Below are 23,482 nucleotides of genomic sequence, written 5' to 3'. Positions count from 1 at the left end.
CTTAATTAAATTATTTTGATAACAGAATGACAATTTTAATATAACAAATATAGCAACTGGCAAGCAAAACAATCAGGCAACAGGTTAATTAACTTCTGAATCAGTTCCAACACCTAGGCTTCATTATTATGTACGTATATTTTTTTTTACCAAGAGAAATCACACTCCACCTATTTGATTACATTTCTACATGTTCATACTGCATACTGTGAAAACTTCATTTGTAAGAAATTTGCATTTTTAAGAAATTTGCATTTTAAGAAATTTGCATTTTTGTTGTTGCCATTTTATTATTATTTTGTTGAGTATGTATAACCAGCAAATCAATGCAATGCACTTGATTTTAATACATTTATTACCATATTGTCCCATTTCTTCCTAAATACACCAATAATATTGTGCCTTATGCTGGTTTCATACTTTCTTGTCGCTTGCCGCTCTGAAAACGTTTTTGCTTCATTGCGCAGTCGCACCAGAAACATTATGGTGACCAGCGGCAAGTGGATATATTGATCACTCCACCGCTTTGCCCAAAGCGGCAAATCGCTTGGAGTTGACTTTAATTCAACTCATCGGCTTTCAGAGTCATTCGGCTGCTGCCGCTCCAGTTTCAGAAAGGTGCAAGCAGTGCATCACACTGCTTAGCGGCAAGCAGCATGCAGTATGAAATCGAACAAATGGACTATTATTCACCTATGGCTTGCATAGCTTCCTATGGTACTGCCATCTAATACCAACATGAACAGATGCTTACAAACAATCCCAGTTTCTGCATAGGCATATTTGTTTGTTTGATCAGTTGTATTAAAAGTTACAAATTTAAAGTGAAAATTTATAACACTGAAAGTACTTTCATAAAATGAAAAGCGGTCCATTGTTGTGAGGCATATTTTCAAAGCCAAACAATAATATTTGTTTAGAGATACGCCAACCCTGGTAGTGACTGGGGTGTATTAAGCATAGTGGGGTTTTGGTTTACAAACAAATGCACATAACACCCAGGCATAATTCGCCAGCAAAGTGGTTACATAACTCCAGGCGGCGGATGACATGATCGCGCCGGCAACTCGTGAAACCGCCCGGCCGTATGGCATTTTCCATAAACTCGGTTAGTTTTGTGGGGTTCATTATCGAACCCCAACGGTTTTAGCTTGTATTTATATTATTTATCAACATAGGCCTATTTGTTTGTGATATTTCAAGCGTTTTAAAATTTCAAAATAATCCCATTCAATTACACGGTTGACGATGAAAATTTACTGAATTTAGGGACTGCACGTCATACACCACCTGATAACTCCTTGGTTACTGGATCATGCACCTTTTGGAATTGGTAGTACATGCCATAGACTTTGTGTTGCGATCATTTCGATCATGGTGTGGAACTCAAAAACATGATCCAGTTGTTAATGACATTAGCCTATTAATTCACTGACCACAGTGCATTAATCAAGATAACAGGCATGAGAATTTCCAGTTAAAAAGCTTAAAACCAGCTTTTTGTGATGTCAAAATTCCCGCAATTTTATTTATTTTCAGCCCATTTTCAGGCGTTTTTGTCCAATTTTAATCACTTTTCTAGCTTTTTTATGAATGCGTATTCTCATGCCTGAGATAATTGCGCGCAACCATTATTCGAAAGTCCACATGCAATAGCTCCACAGTCAAGTATGATTAAGTAATAATCGCTTCATTAAGGTTATTAATTATTTTGAACTGTTGTGATTTGGTAGTTCACAGCATCTTACGAATGGTAGTGAGCTTTGGCAAAAACTGCATTGCTCAATTCATCATAGCGAGCGTGTAGAAGAATTAAATTATCACAGATATACTTTTATAAGTGCTGTGGTTCTTGAGTTACGTTGTAAAGAGGGCTGAAACAACAACACTTTTGTAAAACGTACATAACTCATTAACAACAATAAATTAAGCAAGTTTGCAAAGTATACGATTTGTAGAATGAACTTTTGCAAAACATCAAGGTGTTAATTTTCAATAAGGCCAAAAAAAATATATTGTTGTGTTGCCCTCATATGGGAAAATGGGTCGGATGGTCGGATTTCTTTTTTTTTTTTTTAAACCTTCAGTTTTTAAAAATCCCTCAAATATTAAATAATGCTTCTTCAATTAGGGACATTTGTCAATTTTGACTTCTGGGTACCTGTTAGACATCAATTAAAGACTAGTCTTTCAATAAAATATTAATTTTAAGTGAAAAACATTGAGTTTTTGAACAAATCTGTAAAAATCATCATTCAAAAAAAATTGCACCCCTGATTTTTCACGATTTAGGGTCGGACGGTTGAGGGCAACACAACAATTTTTTTTTTGGCCTAATATATTGATCTAGATAATGCCAATCGATTTTTAGGTTGCTTCCTTAATTGTTTTAGTTTTGCTTGTCATCTTGTTTATAGCAAGGTTGATAATCATTTTATCATTTGTACATAATTTTTAGAAAGTTTATTGGTTTTCACATTTATCATTTTCACCATCAGCCTGTCCATGTTGTTTTTATATACCACATTCATAGATTCTTATTGTTTGATTGGTTACAACCGCATCACGTGTAATGAAATAGTTTAACTATCCTTGTGTTGAAAGGTTGTTCCCATGGCAGCAGGAAATAGTAGCTATTCCCCCTGTTTGATAACCAGGCAGGTTTGGTTCACTCCAGAAAAACTGCTCTGACGGGGCTTCCTCTTTAAAGCAATTGGTGATTTGCTCACAAGGATGCAATTCTTTTTTTAAATTTATACTAATTAAAGTGCTTTAATTATAGTCATATTAAAAAAAAAAAAACATGGATCTGGTTTTAAAATGATCAGAAAACCTCCTTGACAGTTTAAAAAAAAAATTTTTTGCAAAGAATAACAAAATTTAAATTCGACAAAAATCATATTTTATTTAGTTATGGGTTTCAGGCTCTGAAGGCTGAAATATAAGGCACAAGACTGGTACAAGGAATTTTTATAATCTGATACTATCGGTAGTCGGTACAAATATAGCGAGCGGCCAGAAATTTTGAGCGATGTTTACGTGGTGAACTAGCACAAGACAACATAATGGTCAGTTGGTGTACTGGATGTATATTTATAGTCTGACAATTGCACTGACATGGATAGCATAATCTATGTGTGTGTCAGTGTCTGTCAAACATTAAGTATACACTTCTTTGTAAGGGAACAAACCAAAAGTTCAATGACATCCTACAAACAAAAGTCCTTTTGTGGGGGAGGAGGGTCAAAGAGTCTGATTACGGAAAACTAGTTCTAATAATTGGTCAAATTTGATCTTTTGAGGTTGGAATTTTCAATATTTCACACTTGCATTACAGGGATGGAGGGGTAACCCCCTAATGAAAGTATTTTTGTTTGCTACAGGGATGGAGGGAGGGGTTAGCCCAATAATGAAAGTATACTTTAGTTTGTAGGATGTAAAACTTTTGGGTTGTTCCCAAATGCTTTTGGTTAAAACTTAGTCACAAAATTGTCTCCAAATCATGGACAGCTCATCCTGAAGAAAAAAAAAAAAGAAAGAAAAAGATAGGGCCTTATGTCATGTTTAGTCTTTGGATGCGTAATGAACATAAAGGTAACATACTGGCCATATTAGGCCATAAACAGAAGCAGATATTTGTATCCAAAATCATTAAACCTAGAAAAAAACCCAAGAAATGTTTTCATGAGAAAAGAAGTTGCATTCAATGCACGAGCAGTCACGGTTTCAAACTGATTTAGAGGTCGGGGAAAACTCGTTCACTATGCTTTCTATTGTTTTTAATGGTGTTCCTAACACGATTGCATCCCATATGCGCCAGGTCAGGCAGGGTTTTTTTTCCGAAAAGACAATGCTGACATTATTTTCAGCTCAATTTTATGGATGGTTTGTTAAACAATGGGAGTTTTTGTTCTGTTTTCCATTTTGGTGTTATTTACGCGTGTTTGTCTTGAAATACATCATAGTCTTTTATATTTTCAGACCTGCTACTGGAAACAAACTTTTTTTATATATAATAGTTACTTGGCCGATCCTGTAAACATGGTAAACCTATATTACCCATCGGGAGATAAACTACTGGGAACCACACACACTTGTCTATCGCGGTTCAATGACTCGTGGCTTAGTGTGTCCCCTAAATCATGAGTAGTCTTTGACAAAGACTATTTAAACTGGGCCTGGCTGAGGCTACATTTATCTTTGTCGAAATATTATTGCACATTGAACATGATGATGACATCAAATTAACCTACCTCTGAATGGCTTGGAATTTCCTAGTTTTAGGACTTTGATTTTCTGTCATTCTCCTTCCATGTTGGATAAACTCGGTTGGATTAGTGCGATGATATCAACATTCCTTGATCTGGGTGATGTTGCAAATTGAGTCTCCTGTAATACACATCAAAAGTAAAAATATTTTTATCAATCAATCCCACGGAACATACAGATCGGCGTTATGACCCTAATGGCTTGCCATACTCGTAGCTTTAAATAAGCTGCGCGTAGCTATTTGCACGTTATGACCCCAATGGCTTGCCATACCACGTTATGATCACGAAGGCTTGCCATAGAATGCAGCATTTATATCAATGTTTTTTCAACAATTTATTTTTGGATTTGTATAATATAAGAGGTCAGCCATCCACCTTTGTACAGAATTTTTGTGGTGCATGAGAGCACATCAGACGTACCAAATTGCATTCTGAACATTCTGTAAACAAACATCACTTTTCACAATTTAAGCTCCTGCCACCAGTTCATAACTACAGTAGACTCTACCCAACCCGATGTTATTTCTGTTTAAAATAACTAAATAGGGCCTATTATTATTATTATTATTATTATTATTTCAAAAATTTATTAAGCGCATTTCCAAAAAGACCAATAGCGTCATAGTAAATATAGATACAAAGTACTGACATACGAGGGACGGTCAATAAGTTCCCGCAACTATTGCGTATCTCAGTCCGCTCATGTATGAGTTTGATGAGTGTTACTTTCGATAAATATAAGTTTGCTCTTTTGTCTTTCAAAACAAATATGCATTAATGTTTTTAAATACTTGACATAGGCATATGGACCGTGGGCTTGGGGGGCTCAGCCACCTCAATAATTTTGGTGCGGGCTGAAATACCTTTCAGCCCCCCCAATAATCAAAGGTGAAGTTAAATGATTTGAGATAAAATAGAGCGAAATGGGCGTTTGTGACCTATATTTTGCAACATTTTCCGACTCCCACCAAAATATTTCCAATTTTCAGCCCCCCCTGGCCCCCCTCCCCATGTTGAAAATAGATTCCTATGCAAATGCCTGATTATGTATAATGACATTAGCATAAACGCAATAACATATGGACACTGTTTGATTTTATGGTTAAAGTAGTCAAGAAAATCTCACATAATTCCAAATATCTCGAGAATAAAAGTATGGAACCTGGCGCGGTTGCAACTTTGTAGACCGATAACATGGGGTTGATGTTATACTTTTTTAGGCCTATACCATTTTTATTAAATATAAGGAATCATGTTGAATATCTCCAATTTTGAGTAGGCTTTTTCACCCATTGTTCTTTTACATAATAAGAGATAGCAAGATCAATCGCAGACAAAATTAAACAAATGGTATACCTGGTTCGATTGAGTAACAACTGATTATTTGTTTGTGATATTTCAAGCGTTTTAAAATTTCAAAATAATCCCATTCAATTACACGGTTGACGATGAAAATTTACTGAATTTAGAGAATGCACGGCGAATTATACAAATTTGTACCGGTATTTATTTTAGCAGTCATCAAAGTCATGCATGAGCGGAGATACACCATAGTTGAGAGGAGATGTCCGGGAAATTATCGACCGTCCCTCGTACATTACATATCAAAAGCCCCTGCCCTTCAACTTCATCAAGTTTGCTTTGAACAATTAACAGTACAGATTGTGTGCGAATCTCATTTAGAACTCAACATTAGGGTATACGATGTATTGTTGGTCGAAGCAGCATAAAAAAAAAAGTAGTTCACAGCATCTTGTGAATGGTAGTGAGCTTTAGCAAAAGCTGCATTGCTCAATTCATAGCGAGCGTGTAGAAGAATTCAAATATCACAGATATACTTTTGTAGGTCCTGTGGTTCTTGAATTATGTTGTAATAAAAATTCCTTTAAAAGGAATAGGGCGGGCAAATGAAAAATTGTCAAGAGAAATGAAAGAATGAGTAAGTCAAGTTCACAATTATAAACAGGGAAAATATGACACAACATCGATTTCCAATGGGGAATAACACAAAACGTATAAACAACGTTAAAAGAGTTTTTAACTTTATACGTTTATACGTTTGTTATTCCCCCATTGGAGGTTGTGTCATATTTTTCTTGATTTTAATCTTATCTATTGCTTATCCTTTGTTCTCTGCTGGTCAGTTGGAACAGAATTTCCCTGTTTTTATATTAACCCTTCACATCATAACAGAAGACGTTTTATGTTAACATTTTATATAAAACATTGTTATAAAACTTTTAGTTATTTAAAACATTTTCGTAATCATACCTAGAGGGTTTTTTTTATCATCAGATAGAAAGACTTCTGCTCATCTTCTCTGGTGAGACAACAGGGCTGGGGTATCTTTCCATATCAAAGTTTAAAAATCTGTCATATCAATTTCCTCAATATGTTGTTTTGATACAACTAATGAGGGGAAAAGTTTGATTTTACAATTAGTCGGGCTCTCATTCACGCGCGGATGGGAAATGGTGTTCACTTTATGTTTGATACGGTTTCTAGACTGACATTTTACGTAGAACACGCTCCCGTAGTCCACTTTAATTAAAAATGTGCCCAAAGTGCTTTTTCCGGGGGGTGCCCCTATAATGGGGGTCAAAATTACTAAAAATGTATTCTAAGGCCAATGGTGGTGATTTTGGTGTCTAAATATATGTTTATGGACATGAGAAAGTCATTTAGACAGTTTACGAAATCCAAAATGGCTTTCTTATGTTCCAAAATTCAAAATGGCGGCCAAAATCGTGAATTTTAGCCAAACTTATTTGAACGGCTTTTTCAGGCCGATGGTGGTGATTTGAGTGTCTATGAATATGTCTGTGGACATGAAAAAGTTATTTACATAGTTTATCAAAATCCAAAATGGCTGCCTCATACAAAAAAAATTCAAAATGGCCGCCAAAATGCCGAAAATTATTCTAACTTATTTGAACGGCGCTCTCGGCCCGATGGTCGTGATTTGGGTGTAGGTATATGTTTGCGGACATGAAACAGTCATTTATATTGCTTATAAAAATCCAAAATGGCTGCCCTATGCCCAAAAATTTAAAATGGCGGTCAAAATGTCGAATATTAGTCAATATCATTTGAACGCCATTCTCAGGCCGATGGTGGTGATTTTGGTGTCCAGTTATATGTTAGGGGACATGACAAAGTCATTCAGCTAGTTTACAAAATCCAAAAAAGTTGCCCTATGGTCCAGAATTCAAAATGGCGGCTAAAATAGTGAATTTTAGTAAAATTACTTGAAAGATATTCTTAGGCCGATGGTAGTGATATTGGTGTCTTTGTATATGTTTCTGACACATAGGCCCCTATAGTGTACATGACCAAGTCATTTAGATGATGAAATCTTAAATGGCTGCCCTATGCTAAAAAATTCAAGTGGTGGTCAAAATTGCAAATTTTATATTGATTTCACATAATTATCATAGACACCCCAGCTCTTGGGACTTAATTTTTGTTTTAAATCTAAGGTCGCCGTGTCACAATATAATCACTTGTAATTGGTACATAGATGCCCAAATTAATCAAAATGGCGCCATTAACCAAATAATACCATTTGATGTCCATTGATCTATTATGATTTAAAAAGGTGGCCAACTGTTGTATGTCCCGTAAAAGGTAAGCGATTTCTATCTTTAAACTGGGGTATTTGAAGATCGGCCATAATAAGAAACATAATAATCATTATAACGCAATTAAGGAAAGTGATTAACCCCAGAACTACGTAGGAGGTTGTACCACCCCTAAGGTTTTCCATCCGCCATTAAAAAAAAAAACCACGCGTCTTTACGCCCAAATGACTTAAACTAATCGTAGATCCATCATGTTCGCTCTTTTAAGTGATACAATTTTTACCCCCGCACCTTACCCGGGGTATGTCCGACCATCAAAACTGATTGACCATCGAGGGTGAGGGGGGAGTGAGGCCCACCATAACCATAGGTTTCTACAGTAAATACAGTTTCATTTCACTCTTGTAAAATTATTCCAAGATATATTGACTTTTTACTTGTTAGTTAGGTTGAAATAGTCATTTTCTTTTATATTTATGAGATCACATGTTCGTAGAATTTTTGGAAGAAGATCAATTTTGCCTATACTTTTGTAAATAACCAGAATTGAATACATGAATACAAAACCCACCCAAGTCCATCGAAAGTGATTTTGAGGAAACTAAAAAACAAATGTGTATCATACATGCCGGGTATAGGCCATTTTGGATTTCACATGTTAATAGACCCACGTAGAGGGTTGATTTGGGTTCAACTTTTATACATATGATAGGCCTATGTATAAGCAACAATTTTCCATGCTTAACTCAATTTGGCCAAAGTATGGACTTGGGTGGGTTGTGCATTCATATATTCAATTTTGCAAGGATGTGCTCACATTATGACGTCATAGCGATATTATGTGGGGAATGTTTGTACTTCTTTTGGTATCACTGGATAGACAAAGACCCATAGCTATACATTGGTACCAAATACAATTGAAAATTAGGGGCATTTATTTAACCTGGGGTGACCAATCAATGCACAGGCACTGATATCCCTTGGTTCCAAGGTTCCCAGTTCTAGTGTTAAACGTACACATGTTTCCACTTTTGATTTGTTATGAGTTAAAATGAGTCCAGGGATGCCGTTTTCAAGCAACCAGCCGTAGTTGAGAGGATATGTCTGTTTATACAAATCATAAAAGCAGTTAACAATGCCATTTGTGACGAATCTTACTCGCAGGATATGACATTTCGTCAAGGAGCCTTTGCTAGGGAGTGAACTTTTAGGCGTTTCTTCCTCATGCCGCTATCATCATGATGGTATATAGCGACTGTTCCTTGGAGTCAGTACTGTGAAAGCTGGATTTGTTAGAAGCTGTAAGAAAGCCATCACAGAGTGAAATGAAAATCATGATGGGCCTCACCTCCCCCACCCCATGGCCATCTTTGATGGTCGGTCCTACCCCCGGGTAAGATACTTGGGCAAACATTTTATCACTAAAATGAGCGCAATGGATGGATCTACGATTAGCTTAAGTCGTTTGGACGTAAATACGCGTGTGGGTTTTTTTTATGGCGGATGAAAAACCTTTGGGGTGGTACAACTCCCTGCTTAGTTCTAGGGTTTATCACTTTACTAATTGCGTTATAATGATTTCCATAATGTGATGTTTCATATTATGGCCGCCAAGATCAAGTGCCCAGGTTTAGAGATGGAACTAGTTTACATTTTACGGTATATACAACATTTTCAATCGTCTTTGGACTACCTTTTCAAATCATAATAGATCAATGGACATCAAATGTGATCCTTATAGTGTTAGTATTAACATTTGGTTTAATGGCGCCATTTTGAATATTTTGGGCATCTATGTTCCATTTATAAGTGATTATATTTAAGTCCCAAGAGCTGGGGTGTCTATATGATAATTAGATAAAATCAATATAAAATTTGCAATTTTGGCCACCATTTGATTTTGTAGCATAGGGCAGCCATTCTAGATTTCATCAACTATCTACATGACTTGGTCATGTACACTATAGGGGCCTATATGTCACAAACATATACCTAGACACCAATATCGCTACCATCAGCCTAAGAATATCTTTCAAGTAATTTTTACTAAAATTCACTATTTTAGCCGCCATTTTGAATTTTGAACCATAGGGCAACATTTTTGGATTTTGTAAACTAGCTGAATGACTTTGTCATGTCCCCAAACATATAACTGGACACCAAAATCACCACCAGCGGCCTGAGAATGCCGTTCAAATGATATAGACTAATATTCGACATTTTGACCGCCATTTTGAATTTTTGGGCATAGGGCAGCCATTTTGGATTTTTATAAGCAATATAAATGACTGTTTCATGTCCACAAACATATACCTACACCCAAATTACGACCATCGGGCCGAGAGTGCCGTTTTTGATAGACTATGTAAATAACTTTTTCATGTCCACAGTCATATTCATAGACACTCAAATCACCACCATCGGCCTGATAAAGCCGTTCAAATAAGTTTGGCTAAAATTCACGATTTTGGCCGCCATTTTGAATTTTGGAACATAAGGAAGCCATTTTGGATTTCGTAAACTGTCTAAATGACTTTCTCATGTCCATAAACATATATTTAGACACCAAAATCACCACCATTGGCCTTAGAATACATTTTTAGTAATTTTGACCCCCATTGTAGGGGCACCCCCGGAAAAAAGCACTTTGGGCACATTTTTAATTAAAGTGGACTACGGGAGCGTGTTCGACGCAAAATTTCAGTCTAGAAACCGTATCAAACATAAAGTGAACACTATTTCCCATCCGCGCGTGAATGAGAGCCCGACTAAATATTTCGATATTATTTTTTAACTTTGTAACTTTATTATGATTAACCTAACTGTATTTCAAAGCGTCAAACTATATCATTATTTTGTCCCAACAAAAATAATCCAGGGAATAAAATATTCATTCATATGTTTATTTATTTTATTGAACCTGGGCCATTTCTACTGGTGCACATGCATTCTAATAATTTGTCTATAATACGGTTAATACCTTATACAAGCATCACCAAGCACTATTTGTCACAAGATTTGAAAAGTAAATAGCCTATGTACACACTGAACACAATGCACATACAAGCTGTATTTAAGTACATGCCGAAGCTATCAGTATAAAATGATATATATGACCTTCACGATGCTATTAATTTAGCCCAAAGATTAGGAAAACTAGCAAAACTGGTGAACTGGTACTGTTCAAATAAAAACATCTGCAAATGTTGCTGCAATTTCCAAATAGTATTTCTATTACTAAAATAATTATTTTTGCTATTTCTTTTAATACAAACACATTACTGCCTATGATGACTTTATCGTATTACTTGCATATCAAAATCAAGTAATAATTACAAAACTCGCCGTAAACTATCACCTCTGTGGGTGTTTGGGATATAACCGGCACGAATATTTTCTCAACACTGCGGCATGTGAGAAAGTAGGTCAATAGTCAGAGAATACAGGGCGGGTGCGGCACGCCGCACCCGCCCAAAAAGGGCTGAAACAACAACACTTTTGTAAAATGTACAATAAATTAAGCAAGTTTTCAAAGTATATGATTTGTAGAACGAAGCGTTAATTTCCAATAATATATTAATTTAGATAATGAAAATCGATTTTTTTTGGCTGTTTCGACCAACCAGGAAAGTTGAACTTTCCTGGACCAACAATAACCCTTAATATACTTACATCAAAGTCTAGGCCTATCATATGTTTCTCAGTATAATCATCATCTTGGTCTACTGATTTACCCAATGCCGATGATAGTAGACTGACCATCAGCCATACACAAAGTAAAGTCGCTACAATTTTTGCCATATTCTTGAAATTTTGAACAAGTTAATGTTAAATGTACAGCAAATTATCGAATGAACAGAAGTTACCTGACTCATTACTTATATAAGCCTACATTTGCGAAACGTTTAAAAAAAACCGGTTTCCGGTTATATAAAAGATATTGTAAAATACCTCTTCATCTGATTTATTAAGGGACTTCGTATTGTAACAGACAATACTTTATGAGTTAGAGTAGGTCCTCATATATACTGCAATAATAATTATGTTCTGGTCCCTTGGCAATACTTTCTTTCTTATAATTTCTTTCTTCAATTAAACATTATGTCGTCACATTCATGATTAATGCATACAAAATAATTATATTTTGCCACATTAATTTATATGCCTATTATGATATCTGCACATCCGTATGATTCTTCCGGCCGGATAAAATATTAATAATAATAAAAAATAATAAAAGAGATTTATATAGCGCAAGCGCATCATACAGAAGTCTCGATGCGCTTTACAGAGCACACACATACATAAAAGTAAAAACTAAATAAATGTACAAAAATCCTTAAATAATACACCTTAAAATACAAACTACAATAACAAGATTAATTAGGCTACACCAAGCATCCCTCACAAGGAAAGGAGAAAATAAGAACGAGCAAAGGGTCCCAACCAAGTGAAAGACGCATGGTAGCACAGCAGAGGATGATTTAAGGAAGCCCCATCATGCACTGTAAAAGTGTTATCACTAGAGTTTCAACTGCCACTTTACTTTTCAAATCCCATTGAACTCTGTGCAAAAGATGTTGTTTTAGAATTGCCCGTGTGTCGTCATTACTTGGTCGATTTTAGATCTAAAGTGATGTATGCATGAAGGATAATTCACACCTTCTGTAGATAACGTAAAATGTGAAATCGACCAACCTTTAGAAGGTGTTTTTATTGTAAATATATCTGTCCAAATTCAAATTTAACCATGCACGTGTGTATGCAGTGGGCGGGCAGTGGCGTCATGTTCACTCACACAGCTGTGCTAACCGCAAGACTTCTGGGAAGTGCTTAAATCATCCTCTGGTAGCACAGCATATACATACAGTAAGCAATAAAACAATGACCATATTATATTTACAGGCCATTATACTCATTATAGCAAAAACCAAGTTCAACATGAACAATATAAAAACATAATAATTATTAAATGGCGAATAAGATCAAATCAGACAGAAGCGAGAAATATTAGCCTATATAAATTTTTGTTTACACAGCATGAAAACCCAAAAATCTTTGAACATGCATGGCACAAGTTCATAGTCAGGAAACATCTAGCAAAATCCAGCGATGCTGAGGTCTTCACCCCAGTGTTCGATGATTTGAAGTAGCGTTTGATATGGTGTATGACTTTATTTTCTTTTGTACCGCACGTAAAAGGCAATAGACCATCAGTGGCTCCGGAACCGCCGGGGCCTGGGGGGCCAGCCCCTCAATAATTTTGGTGGGGGGGGGCAAGTACCCTAGAGCCCCCCAATAATCTGAGGTAAAATTCATAATTTTAGGGTAAAATTCATAATTTTAGGATAAAATTCATACATTTTCGGGTAAAATTCATAAATTTTCGGGTAAAATTCATAGTTTTAGGGTCAGATTCATAATTTTAAGGTAAAATTCATTATTTTAGGGTATAATACAAAATGTAAGGTACAATTCATGTAAAAATGTATGCATTTCAAAAGATACCCCTCCCGCACCCACCCCTTCAGCGTTTCGCGCCTCACAGGAGGCCACAAATTTTGGCCCCCCCAATATTCAAAATCTTCCGGAGCCTCTGACCATGTAGAAGCTGTGTGCTGTTGTAAACTTTCATCGTTCTTTTGTCTCACGTGTGTTTTGGCCGCAGGTGTAAAACGGGTGATGGAAGGCAGTTTAAAATTCTCGCCAAGGCCGAATCATTTCACATTTTGGGTCAGTGCATTGTAGCCAACGGGGACCCAGTTATGGCTTCCAGTGTAGTCTAGGATAAAAAATCCCTTTAAAAGGGAAAGCCAGCCTCAATGTAGAAGAGGTCTTGTAATTAGTTTTGGTCAATGTGAAACGCATTTTTAGGATCACGGCTTACTACATCCATGTTACATGACAGTCCACCAAACCATCAACGGTGAGAACATGTACACTGAAACTGCAGAAAACATTAACTCCTAATCTCATGGCAACTCTTTAATTTATTATTGTTCATTATTATTAATTCATTATTGTTCTCTAAATTGTTCTGTTCTGTTTTTGTTGTTGTTTTTTTTTTTTTTCAGCTTTTTACCCACGATATCTCAATTCCAATTTTTTAATACCATAACTTACGAACTCAATATCTTCGCTTAGGAATGTCCGATTTTATTGGGGAAAACGGCGTTGTGGAGCAAAATAGCTCTTTATGTGAAAGCCTCCAAATTTATAAGCTGTCAAAAGATGTCTGTTTTTGACATGATACGCCACATTTCTTAAAGACCCATTCAGTGATCCCAGCGCAAGAGTAAAAAAATTAAAATTGTTTATAAATTGCTTAAAAGAGAAGGATAGGCCTAAGTCATTCAAATTGTCATTTGGTATTTTTGAAATGCCAAATTTGGCAAAAAACGAAGAAAACAGCAGCACTGACGAAGTTCAAGCCCCGCCATTCAAATACATGTAGCTAATTTTAGATACTGTCAGTATCTAAAAATACAGATTCGTGTAAAATGTCTTATTTTGTCTTAAATAGGCCTACACGGCTTTCGGCTGAACCATTCGCAGACTTAGCACATCTATATAATAACAAAGGTACGGTACCAAAATTTTGATGATTTTTACGATCGTCCGGATGAGCAAATCACTGAATGGGCCTTTAATATTAAAGGGCATTTCGTGATCCACAGCCTCATCCCCCACTTTTCTCAAAAAAGTTGAGATTTTTATATCACTGGAAACCTCTGGCTACATAATGTTTATGTACAAAATATTTCTTGCAGATTAATTCGTTTAGCAAAGATATCGTGAAATTTGAATTTCGTTCTGGTGCACCAGAACGAAATTACAACGCATTGTCTATGGAGCAGTGTAATACACATAATCATGCATAACTCGCGAACGCAAAATCGGAATCAACTGAAATTTTGGAAATAGGTTTTTTTCGTGGATATCTAATGAAAAATGACATAAATATAGGATGCTAGGATCACGAAATACTCCTTTAATAATAGATAAGCTGCCTTTAAAAAAATATTATTGACAATGTTGAGAGTAGGAATTACCTTGAAAAATGTCTCAAAAATACAAGATGCCAGTTTTATTCCGGTCTGAAACGATCAGACAATATTTTAAACATTAATAACATCATAAACCCAAATCGTGATAAAATCACCCCGGGTAGATTTTTGGCTATTTCTCCATTTACGATCCTGCCCAATAGTGTCTGCTTTCGATATACCACGTCACAAATACTACACTGCACTGACTGCAGGATTTAGTTAAAAGGGCATTTCGTGATCCACAGCATCATCCCCCAACTTTTCTCAAAAAAGTTGAGATTTTTATATCACTGAAACCTCTGGCTACATAATGTTTATGTACAAAATATTTCTTGCAGATTAATTCGTTTAGCAAAGTAATCGTGAAATTTGAATTTCGTTCTGGTATACCAGAACGAAATTACAACACATTAATCTACACATAATCATGCATAACTCGTAAAGGCAAAATCGGAATCAACTGAAATTTTTTAGAATAAGCTTTTTTTGTGGATATCTACTGAAAAATGTCATAAAAAGAGGATGCTAGGATCACGAAATACTCCTTTAAAGGGGCATTTCGTTATCCACAGCCTCATCCCCCCACTTTTCCCAAAATATCAAATATCAAATATTTCTTGCAGATTAATTCGTTTAGCAAAAATATCGCCAAATTTGAATTTCGTTCTGGTGCACCAGAACGAAATTACAACACATTGTCTATGGAGCAGTGTAATACACATAATCATGCATAACTCGCAAACGCAAAATCGGAATCAACTGAAATTTTGGAAATAAGCTTTTTTCGTGGATATCTACTGAAAAATGTCATAAAAAGAGGATGCTAGGATCACGAAATCCTCCTTTAATTCGCCATATAACACAATTTAAACTCACCTTACATGTACATTTTATTTAAGAAATAAAGGGTAATGCATGATCCTTTACACGAAAATAATGTGTCCGAGGCAGTAAAACGTAAATAATGGGTGAGGCGCAGCCGAACCCATTATTTAAACGTTTTACTGCCGAGGACACATTATTTACGTTTACTACCGAGGACACATTATTTGCGTGTAAAGGATAATGCTGCACCCTTTATTTCTATTCTATTACCACAAAATAGTGTGATTTAAAGAGAAAATATCATTTTTTCCCCAAATATTTCAAGTTGTTTACCTCAAGGTGGAGCGCATACGCGTAGCCAAAGCGTATGCACATTCCAATAACACACCCTAACATTCCATTCTCCCCTATAAGCAGGTATGCACATACAATAACACACTGACATTCCATTCTCCCCTACATAAGCAGGTGTGCTGTGCGCTCTGCTGTGCGCTGTGATGATAGAAGAACATAAAGTTCGTTGCCCTTGACACTTTATCGCCAATTAATGGTCTGTCACGTGACGCGTTTCAACAAATCACAGTGCGCGATTTTGAATAATGGGTCGTGGGGGTAATAGAATTTAAAATAATTTGATATTAATTCGCAATGTATAGTTTACTATATGATAGATGGTGGCAAGCACATTTATAAAGGACTGATTACTCACTGCAATCTTCACTCTTGTGTGTTTTGACTGTAAGTTTATGAATCAAATAAAAAAGATAGAAAGTAGCTTCACTTACGTTATGTGTCATTTTATTTATAACATAGAAGTTATTAAATTAATAAAGTAAGACAATTTATTTATCTATAAGTGCATGTCAAATGGGTACATTTTTCAATACTATAGGCCTACATGCATAAATTATATGCCCACATGCATAAATTATGCCCATATTATAGCTAGGCCCTAAAAACTTTATTTTGCATCGGATTTTCCCGTTGAAAAGACAAAACTGATGTTTATGATAGCAACTATTTCATCAATAGCATTTTGAGTCATTTTTATCCATAAAACGACACAGGATAGGATAGATAATTACTTTGACATCAATATGGTCCATATGATGAAGATTTTGATTCTTAGATCTGTTATCAACATGATATCACGCTGTTCAGTGGTCAAGGACCCCGGATCATAGGTGATGTAATTTTCTTCTGCTGACCATATGATGCTTTATACATTGGTATGCAGTGTTTTGTGATATGAACGGAGGAAATTCACTCAAAGAATGTGCTGAAAGTGGAGGGAATATATCTGATATCATACCATCCACTCCAGCAATGAGAATCCTTGGGAGCACGCGCCAGGGAACACACAGAACTGTCAGACCACCTGTGAATATAACACCAATAAGTGTGTTATCAGACCACCTGTCAAGTTGATATATGTTTGTAACCAATGTATAAGTGTGTTATCAGACCACCTGTCAAGTTGATATATGTTTGTAACCAATGTATAAGTGTGTTATCAGACACTTACAGTGATAATGAGGGGTACAAGTTGATATATGTTTGTAACCAATGTATAAGTGATAATGAGGGGGAACAAGTTGATATATGTTTGTAACCAATGTATAAGTGTGTTATCACACTCGTTGGGCTGCGCCCAACTCGTGTGATAACATACACGTATATTAACTATTATACATTGGTATGCGGTGTTTTGTGATATGAACGGAGGAAATACTACATTCTTGTTGTTGACAATCGTGATATCTGCGATAACATCCACTCCAGCAATGATAATCGTTGGGAGCACACGACAGGGAACACACAGAACTGTCAGACCACCTGTGAATAATGTTATGATTTACGAGACATAACATCAATTACAGTGATAATGAGGGGGTACAAGTTGATATATGTTTGACCAATGTATAAGTGTGTTATCACACGAGTTGGGCGCATTTTCGAGACATAACATGATATATGCGCCCAACTCGTGTGATAACATACACTATATTGCTACATTTTAGGCCTATACCTAAAACTTTTAAAGTCATATTAATTCAAACATAACTTTGGTAATACTCACTCGTTTTCATTCCACCGCAAAAAATAAAAAAAAATAAGTCATTCCAATACCAATAAAAGTTAATCTCTTGAGCAAACAGACCCGATCCCAGAAATATATACCAGCCCGCGAATGGCGGATTAATCTCTTGAGCAAACAGACCCGATCCCAGAAATATATACCAGCCCGCGAATGGGCTGGCGAAAATTACTATCTTTTATTTCAAGTGTCATCGTAGCAACCTTGTATTGTTTGTTCTCATTGGTGACTTAGATGGTCTTTATCGTGTTCAGGTGTGAAGAAAGTTGTTGTAAGAATTGAGATCTTTTCTTTTTTCACTTTGGCACCTTTTGCTAGTTGCAAGTCACTTTGAAAGTGAACCACTTAACTAGCCCAGTCAAATTAAAAAATGACCCATCGCTAATTGCAAGATAATCCATTACACATGCATCCATTTCTCAAAAGCTCACACAAAAACACAATTATCAAAAGTCCCGGAAAATCCAAGTAGTGGAACAGTGCCTATAATTTACACAAATCAAAAATGGCCGCTTATGCAAGGGTTAAATTTCAAAGTCAGCCAATTCTTATTGAAAACCGTACCAATGTATTCCCTTGTCATAAAGATTCAGAAAAACTATAGTTTGACCTATTTCCGATTCACATTCTTGAGTTATAGGAGAAAAGGTCAAACGTTAAAATACGCGTGTACCACTAGGGCAAAAATGACAAAATTATCTGATTTTGATTTTAAAAAAAAAGGACTAATTTTGCTTCGCTTACAAAAACATTTGAAACAATGAATAGTTTGCCAGTCTCATTTGCTTTGTTACCTTGGTAATATGGCATCAAGACCTGTCTTTAAAACAGACAACGCCATGGATGAAGATCATGTTTCATAATTTTACATTGACAATTACTTAGAATGTCAGTAATTTTTGTGTGTGGCACAACTAATCGCAGTGGCGTACCGTGGCCGCCCCTTCCCCGGGGGGCTGAAGAAAATCCAATTTTGCCGCCCCTTCCTCAACAGCCCGAAAAGGTTGCCCCAATTTTTTTACGGTCGTTTGAAAAAGTGAAGAGCAAAAAAAAAAAAAAAGGATTTATAGGCGCTACCGCCCCAAAAGCAACACATTTTGATGTATAGTACAATTTTTTCACATTTTCCGCCCTTTTTCTTTACTAATTCTTTTTAAAGCCTTTTGTAAAAGCTTTTAAAGCCCCCCCCCCCCCAAATACGCGCATGAATCGGATGGAAAATATCGGTATTTATTGGTAAATACCATCAATGATATACTAGGAAATACTCCAAGATTTTTCAACGTTGAAAGCTGACTTGAAAAAATGTGTGCTAAATAGGTCTACACTTGATTAATACTTGTAACACTAAAGGGCTCAATAGAAATCACATCCACCGAGTTTCACGACAATCCAACAATCTATTCAGACGACCTTAAGAATGTTTGCTGCTCAAGGGTGATCATATCAACCAAGTTTCATGACAATCCAACTATCTATTATTAGTACTCCTCTAAGCCGAAATTGCTACCAAGGACCGGGTCATATAATCAATTAGTTTCTCCTGCGTCGGACAGCAAGCACAGACAGCAAGTGCAGTACACGATGCTGTCTGGTATAATTGTGAGTGAGTGCGCTGCGCAACGGATTTAGCTGTCTCCAAGTCTGAAGTGGACTTCGCCTGTCCATGTACGTATTTATAAGCAGGGGCGGCGCCAGGGTATTTTGATAGGGGGGGCAAAACAATTTTGGAAATTTCTTATGCAGCTTGACGCAGGGGGGTGTCTGAGGGGGGATGTGCCCCCCTCAGAATTTAGAAAATTTTCAAAATGAAAGCACAAATGAAGCCATTTGATGCACCATTTTCACCCGTTCTAGGGTTATTTATTTATTTTCCAACCGCATATTTTATGGATTTCATTCACGGGCCCGACTTTCAGCCCGCTGGTTTTAGGCATGGACCTACTCAATTAGTAAATCCAGCATGTACAAATTTGCACGAAGTGAAATATGGTGGAAACGTTAAATAAAGTCGCGCGAAGCGCGAAAAATTTGGCACTTTTTAGGCTAAAATGGCCAAATATGAGATTACTTCGGACAGAAACTCACATACAGGCGTCAACATTGGGGAATGATTGTATGGACAATCTACCCTATCATCAAAATATTGGGGGGATTTATACCCCACACCCGGGTCAGATCTACGCCTCTGGTCGCAAAGCGGGGTATGTTAAGTCAGTTGCATTGTAAATATGCCGGGTTTTTTAAATATAAATTTGCACGATAAAATGATATGAATGGGGGTAGGCCTACCCGTCTTGAGGTTGGAAATATTTCAAATTGAAAGCCGCAATCAAGTGCATAGGCGGGAGGTAGTCGCCCCCTAATCACTAAAAGCTGAAAAGGTCCACTTTGCGAGCGTAGCGAGCGAAAAAGTTTTTTATGCTTTTTCAGCCAGAAAAGGACAACATTTGCCCATTCACGAGTGTAGCGAGCGAAAGTAGTTGGGAGAATGCAAGAGAGGCCATGTGACTTTTATGGGGGAAAAATTTGCCGAAAATGGGCCCAAAATATAAAAACCAACAACTTTAAAACCGCATAGGTCAGCATTCCACAAGGGGCAAGATGTCCGAAGGGGGGTTCCTCCTTCTAACCATGGACAAGGAGGGGAATGGCTTCTTTTCTTCTTCTCCCTCCTCTCTTTTTCTCCCCTCCCTTTTCTCTTTCCTTCTTCTCTTTCTCTTTTTCCTTCCTTTTACCTCTTTTTTGAAAATCATAGGGGGGGCAATTGCCCCCCCTTGCCCCCCCTGTGGCGCCGCCCCTGTTTATAAGCATAGGGGCCTAATTCAGAGTCATCTGGAACCGTAATAATCAGTAAGACGAAGACTGCCAGACAAGTAAACATTGTAATTCATTGATTGTATGCATTCATGATATGCAAGAACATTCTCCAATTATACTTTTCATTCACGATTCAAATTTGGTTAACTTATCAGCGTGTTTTGTTGTTATTCTAAAATGTGGTTTTGGCCGGGGGAGCAATTGTTGGTAAGACGAGAGGGGGAAGCGATTTTTGGCACACATTCATGAGGCCTCTTTTAAATAAAACGCTTTAGGGCTTAGGAAAACAATATGTGGAAACGCTTAAACATGTTAAAGAAACATATGTTCCTGCGCACAGCTGCGTCCGTGATATCTAGACCATTAACTCTAACACGCCCGAGTACTACAAAATACTGTGATCCCACGTGGTGTGATGACGCAATCGTCCTAAGTGATATTTAGGCACGGTTTCGCTGGCCAGCGAAACCCAAGACCCGTGGCCTCGGGTTCGAATCCCACCCAGAGCAAACAACTTCTTTCTTTGTTTCTCTCTTTTTCTTTCCTTCTTTCCCTTCCGTCATAAAAAGCCCCTGGCGGGTTAGGGTTAAGGTGTGCAAATTGGGATCATATTGAATGAATGCCCGGAATAAATGAATAGTGAAAACTATATATATATATATATATACTTACATTCGCCATATAACCATGATAACCGGATGATTTACACAATACCGTAGACAGTAGAATTACCATGAGCCATCCACGATCTAAATATAGTATTACTTTTGCCATATTCTTGATGCGTTCTTTCAAACTAGAGAGATAAATATGTCAGTGCACCAAATTATTTCGAAAGAATAATGGATTTGCTTCACTCATTACTTATATACATTTCGCTAAAACATTTTCTTTTGTGGCCATGAAAACGTTAGAACAAAGGGAGTCTCCCCGGAGTCTCCATCACTGATCTCTATACGTCAGTGGTCTCCATTACTCCTCTTTTCGCCAAACGACAAGTGTTTCTGGAATGCTGCTTAAATAAGAAAACTTTTAATGCTAATTTATTGCACAGGGAAGCGTGGTTACCTTTTTTTAAATAGCCGAGTGAGAGGGTTTTCAATGAAATATTTTTTGTGTCAAAATTGAAACATCCTATGTAGAATATATGAATATTTACTGCACATCATATATAACGATTCGTGATACCCAATTGTGAAACATTTGATGTCGTTTAAGAAGCAGAGAATTCTATTTCAATTTTACATACGGCCAAAATATTTTTTTAATTGAGCAAGAATAAGGATAGAAAAAACGTTGAAAATTCTATGCAAAAATTACATTAGACCCCGCCAAAGATTACTGTTTCGTTTTTATGGTAATCTAATCTTTTATTTCCTGGAAAAAAAATTGGGGGTCTAATGTGGAATTATTATATAAATGATAAAAACATCGAACGTGTATACAAGAAAAATGGTAGGTTCCACTATAGTATTATACTGATACACATGTATATACGATGTATTAGCGCACGTGTCCGGCAAGTCAAAATCGATATAATGTATTGTCCATGTAGAGGCCCGTTTATTGTCTGATTTCTGTATGTAGAACACGCAGTTAACAACAATTGAGCGCTATTAATATACATTAATGTTTTTAGGCAAATAAAATTCCAAAATATGGTACGTGTTCTGCCTTTGCTTGTCACGTGGTAGGCCTATGTTGAAGTTGCGATTATATGTTCAAATAAGTTTCAAATGAATACCAACAAGACAAGTGGCCGAGCGGTCTAAGGCGCTAGGCTCATAGAGTATCCAAAGCGGTGCGCCGTGAGTTCGAACCCCGCCTCTGCCAAACTTAATTTTACTTTTTTTAAATTTCATATTGGGGAAATGTGACTGGGAGAATTTATGTATGGCGTGGAGTGGTGTGGGTCTCCATCTATTCCGGGGAAGTGTGGCCTTGATTCAAGGCGGCAGTGCTTCAAGACCGTACGCCTGGCGGAATTTCGTCATGATAGTCGGCACAATTAAGTTGCTAGGAGTAGCGCAGTAGTAGGTGCTGCCAGGTGTAGGGGAGAGCGGGGAATGTTCGCCCTATTTTTTCTGACCAGCCTAGTGATATCAATTTTAAGGTCAGGAAGGACCTGATTAGTCCATGTGAAAGCCATGTCTTGGCTATATGCGACCAGTGGCGTGCCCAAGGGGGGGGGAGGGGGGGCAGGGGGAAACCCCCCACTTTTGTTGGTCACTGCATGTTTACGACCACAATCTCAAAACTATAGACCTTACAATAGCAATAGGGTTAGAGCAAACAAAGTGGCGAACTTGCCCCATGCGGGGACATGTTCCTATAAGCATGATACGACGTATATATGTCGAGTAGCTAATATGAAAAGTTTAAAATGACCTATGTCACTTAATTTTGCCATTACCAATTTCCCCGATTGCAAATACACTGTACGGCAAGAAGATGGGTACTCTATGGACATAAGTCCTGGAGGAAACAAGTACAAATTAGACTATACGGAGTAAATGGAGGAGTAGTCTGCAGAATGCTGTGACCTTCGCCATTGCCATTGTGGGATCAGATAACAGAATAGCACAGAATAGTGTCGGCAAGAATAAAGAATAAGACTTAGCCTTAAAAAGCACGCAAGACCTTTCAAAGAAAGCCGGGATTGGAAGTCCTTGAAAAACTTATATATCATACATTGGCGTAACTAGGTGGGGGGGGCAACGTGCCCTGGCGCTACCACTAGGGGCGCCAAATAGTCATCACTTAACCTCATATTTGGCTATTTTAGCCACAAAATTGCAAATTTATTCCACTTTTGCAGTGCCATTTCAACAGTTTAGT

At 37.0% G+C, this 23,482-nt stretch overlaps 1 long non-coding RNA gene across 1 annotated transcript; it reads right to left on the bottom strand.

The window, feature by feature from the left end:
- Positions 1-2,850: 2,850 nt before the first annotated feature.
- LOC140154231 (uncharacterized) lies at positions 2,851-21,635 on the bottom strand. Its single transcript, XR_011859274.1, has 3 exons — positions 21,317-21,635; positions 4,254-4,389; positions 2,851-3,516 (listed from the first exon to the last, which is right to left on the bottom strand). It is a non-coding gene; the product is annotated as an uncharacterized lncRNA (long non-coding RNA).
- Positions 21,636-23,482: the final 1,847 nt, after the last annotated feature.

The sequence above is a fragment of the Amphiura filiformis genome, chromosome 6 (genome assembly GCF_039555335.1).
Source record: "Amphiura filiformis chromosome 6, Afil_fr2py, whole genome shotgun sequence".
Taxonomy (NCBI): domain Eukaryota; kingdom Metazoa; phylum Echinodermata; class Ophiuroidea; order Amphilepidida; family Amphiuridae; genus Amphiura; species Amphiura filiformis.
The sequence above is the reverse complement of the archived record's forward strand: the minus strand, read 5'-3'. Positions and strand labels throughout refer to the sequence as shown.